Source organism: Ruditapes philippinarum, unplaced genomic scaffold, assembly GCF_026571515.1.
Source record: "Ruditapes philippinarum isolate M1 unplaced genomic scaffold, ASM2657151v2 ctg6370_1_1_1_1, whole genome shotgun sequence".
Classification (NCBI taxonomy): domain Eukaryota; kingdom Metazoa; phylum Mollusca; class Bivalvia; order Venerida; family Veneridae; genus Ruditapes; species Ruditapes philippinarum.
In genome coordinates, this window is record NW_026859847.1 from 111,445 (window position 1) to 116,197 (window position 4,753).

The 4,753-nt window shown below is 28.8% G+C and overlaps 1 long non-coding RNA gene across 1 annotated transcript; it reads right to left on the reverse strand.

Annotated features, from left to right (window-relative positions):
• Positions 1 to 3,134: 3,134 nt before the first annotated feature.
• Positions 3,135 to 4,422, reverse strand: LOC132758101 (uncharacterized). Its single transcript, XR_009629535.1, has 3 exons — positions 4,176 to 4,422; positions 3,651 to 3,824; positions 3,135 to 3,299 (listed from the first exon to the last, which is right to left on the reverse strand). It is a non-coding gene; the product is annotated as an uncharacterized LOC132758101 (long non-coding RNA).
• Positions 4,423 to 4,753: the final 331 nt, after the last annotated feature.

Sequence of the window (4,753 nt, forward strand, 5' to 3'; positions counted from 1 at the left end):
AAGGCCAATAATCTTGTATTGTTATTAATATTTTGAAATAAGGAGTTCAGCTTGAATCCATCAATGCAACGTTTTGGTTTACATAAAGTTGCGCATATCTGTACTGTAATTGTTCAGTTCCATGGTGTACAAAGATAATTGAATTTTTGTATCCTGGGTTCATAAAATTAGTTTTGAGAAAGTAAGGGCAATTTAAGTTATTCAATGCTTCAGGAAGAAAATGTTTTGGTGAGGTTTTACATAAATCAGTGAGGTTTTTTACATAAAAAATGTGGTTGATTTACATACATCCATTTTGAATTTCAAATTGAACTGTAAATACAAAATGTAAGTATATAACTGTAAGTCACTAATGCAAATATGTTTTAAGCTTACTAGGCTTTTTTCTTTAATTTCTTTTTTTAATTTTTACTTATTTTTAGCGTACTATTTATCATCAGATTCTGGTCTTTATTTGCACGAATGAATGGACCAAGACATCACAGAGATTTGGCACTCATTTGGCGCCGAACGCGATGAATAGAATTTAATTAATCTCTTTTTTAAAATGTGCTTTAAAATTATCTTTAAAATAAATGCTGTACTGATTGAAGTTTTTTAGATATTAAGTTATTTGAAAAGATTGTTGGCTGTTTATATTCGTTTTATACATTTCTTATATCTTCATATATAAGTAAATAAAGTAAACCATTCTTTTTGGGAGTCCCAAACATATAGGTGGAAAGTTTAAAACGGTTATAACTTTACAAAAAAAAACCCAAAAACCAACAAAAAACAAGATTCAACATGGAAGCAGGCTAGCATTCAATGAACGCATCCCCAACGTAGGACCACCGGCAAGGACCCCAGTAGGACTTACTTTGATGTCGGCTGCTAATGTTTACTGGTGCATTCTCGTGCATACGGCATTTAAAAATAATTTTTTTTTCTATAAATGAAAAGGCAACTCTTAGGAAAAGTCAGAATTATTTTGTCTGTTTCCATTTTAAATATAATGTACAAATCTATTGAAATTCCCCATACTGCTTTTTCTAATAAACACTTCGTAGTGTTCATAATGTTTTTCATGTTCGATACACACACAAAAACGATGAAAAGAGAAGGGCCAAATAAAAGACCTACTCGTTTCTGTGAACAACTAACAAGTGCAATTACCCCGACTTTTATAGGAAAGAATGTCAGAACAATGCTACCATCAAATTAGAAAAATTATTGGTTAATAATCATGTACTTTCACATAAAACTAGACAAGTGTTTGCAATGCTTTCAGAGGGCATATTTAACAGAAGTAGCATCACGGAAAACAATGGTTTTCGTAACATATGTCGAAATATATTTTTGTAACGAAATTATTATAAGCGAGTTTACATTTTTTTTCCTAATTTCAAATAATTATATTCTATACAAATATGTGAAATACATTAAAGTTATACGGAACGAATGATAAACTAAAGACCTTAAATAAACGCCCAAACTTATTTCTGTATTTCATTTCATCTCAATTTTCAATGTTATTTACACGGGGATAATGGATGTTTACAATTTCTACTGAATAATTGTTTCACTTTGATTTTACATTCCTAACAAAAAAATTTGGCAATATGTTGGCAATAATATTGTGAATTCCTGCAAACAACCGAAGCGTTTCTACAAAGATACTGAACCAAATGTATATAAAATGAATAACTCTAATTTAGGACGTAACTTAAATTGAAAATGTAAAGCTTAACTACTTACATGTTGTTTTTTTCGAAGCACATGATGTCTTCAAAATCTCACCATTGTTTAAATGTTGAATTCTGCTTCAGCTGGTTCTAGTGGCGTAGAAGGTAACTTGCACTTACCAGTACCGCAAATGCACCGGCTCAATCAAACCGAGTTTGCAACATTTTCCATGTTGTTGTTTTGGACGTTCTTGACGGTTTTCTTTTCTTTCCCTATTTAATAAAAAAAAACATTTGTGTCAAATTATATTTTCACACGTAAAATTGTTTTTTTCTTAAATGTGACAAGCTCAGCGATTTTTGGCCCAAATGTGATATTTGGGCGAAAATGAGTTATGACTAGTTTGTGGTAGAACAACATCTGCTGAATAGCTGGAAACAATTATTTTTAAAAAACCTTTGATATTTTATGAAAATATTCTAATTTGTATGACATCACCATAACAACAAAAATTACATTTTTTAACTTTTATTGGTATATACAAATTAGAAATAATTTCATAGTTATACACAATAAAATAAAATAAAAAATTAAGTGAACATTCATCTTAGTGTAATATTATGTAATATCTTCATATAAAAACAATCGTTTGTTTTCAAAAAATCGGTTGCCATGGCAACAAAAAATATAAAAAAATCATCAAATGCAACATTTTTGCACTTAACCTGATTAATTCATCACCAAAATAATGCATATATTATATTAAAAGACAACAATATTAAAGACTTTTAAGAAAAAAAGGATTTTTCATTTTACCCCTTAATAGTTATTGATATTAACTTTAAACATAAGAATTAAATTCTCAGAATTACAGTACCTTTTCCATGATTAAGGTTAATATCATAACTTAAGTTAGTCAACTTTAAAATGCACGTCTATAACATGATAGCATATAAAAATATGAATCCAAAGCAAAACAAATATTCTTTAATGCACTGATTGCAAAAATGGTGTATTTTGGTTGCCATGGTAACAAAAAAATGCAAAAATAACTGAGTGATTTAAAATAATTGCATTTTATAAAAAAATATTCCTTTTCACAATAACTTCAAGTCTTTCAGAATTTTAACCAAAAAAAAAAAAAAAATAGAAAGGGCTTGCACTAGTTATGTTCCTGACTAAATTTTCAGTTACAGATATTGACAGTGTAATCATATTCTGATTAGTGTATTTTAAATTGTATAATATGAATAACATATTAGTATATTTTTAAATTGAAATAATTTCAATTAATTTAAAACAATTACAATAAAAGATTCTAGCAATCACATGGGAAGTCACAAATGAGAGTTCATTTATGTCCTTGAATTATAGTCTTGCAAACCCCATGTTGAGGGTTTGACCCAAACAGGGTAATAGCAACAATGTCTCCTCATATGTTTTTCAGTTTTTGTAAGCAAAAAGTGATTCATATATAAAAACTTGTTTCACAATTAAGTAAAAATATTGTAACACCTCCCACTGTAGTATTCAGCTTTTTTAGGGATACTTCTAAAGACAAATTCTATGAGAATGTAATTCACTTTTGGTATACTGTCAAACATAGACAAATCATTGACTTCTCACATGCCATCCTGAAATAACAAAAAACCTGAATAAGTATAAATGAAACAATATAGTGTATATGATGATTTGACTACAAGATGGTGTATATGATATTTAACTGAACAGAAATGAACTATAAGTAAATTGTTGTATAGTGTTTGCACAGCTATTGGGTTCATATAATGTCTTGTTCATCATGTAAGTTTTTTTGTGTAATATATTACAGTCTATATATCATGTACAAGTGGCAGTAACATTCATCTTGAACATGACTAAAGTAATCTGAATCTACATATGTGCATGTATTGTGGTTGGAACACCGCACTCTTTATTTCAAAAGTAAAGAGAATGTGGAATATTGCATAAATATACATGCTTACCCAATTGAAGTGTTTTTTTATCTTGACCAATACAGTACAGTTGATACAAGTGATTGTCTTTTTTACTCCATAACCCTGGTGCTCAATAGGGCATAGAACTTTGTCACACATTGTGTCTCATTTCAACAATAGTTTAGTATATTCATCAGCAAATAGGTGAACTATCTATGTGTTCTGAAAATTATGTATATATTTTTTAAGAGCTTAACATTATTGACAGAGTATTTGCATAAAACAATACAGCATTATTTTTTAAATATATAACTTAAAATTTAGTTCATGTTACTGTGCAGAGTTATGTAATTTTAAAACAATATTTTTAAGATCTCATCTGACATCATATATAAATGCTAAATTTGCAAATAAGTTACATTACTTTCAACTGCATTTCAGGAAATTAATCAATATCATTATTTGATAAAAGGGTTGAGAATGGTCAGTTTATGATGATTATTTACATATGTATCAAAGATTACATTCATAGTAAATCATTTGATCTTTAAACCCAAGTATCAAACACTTTACAAGTACATTTCCTTGAAGAATATGGCTCCAACATGCTGGATAATCATATTATCTACTTCAAAACTCTGATGAACTAAGTTGAAGATCTTAAATGTATGTTGGCTGTCAGACCTAAAACAACAACACAAAATATTTCATCAGCAAAAAGTGCTGGCTCATGAATGTTAAAAATATCCTGGTAGCAGGGCTTCTGTTATTAAAGTTTTGGAGTCATTTACACCTTGATTTTGACTTCAAAAATGTAATGCTTTTCCTTCTTTACTACAAAGTGACTTCCAATTACATACATTTTGCAGTCTTTGACTGCCAATGTTTGGAATTTAATGGAAACCCTGCTGGTAGAATATGCCATGTGGTATGAGTAATGTGAATATAATATGATTTATTGTAGATACTACCAAAGGCAAAGGGCTAATAAAATAAATGCATTTTAATATTTATCTATGGTCACATCTTCAATCACATTACTAGATCTATTATTTGTATTTCAAAAGCAGCATGCAGTACAGGAAATAACATTTCCTTTACTAAATTGATCTTGAATTGTAATAGAAATTCATTTGTCAATAATTACAGTA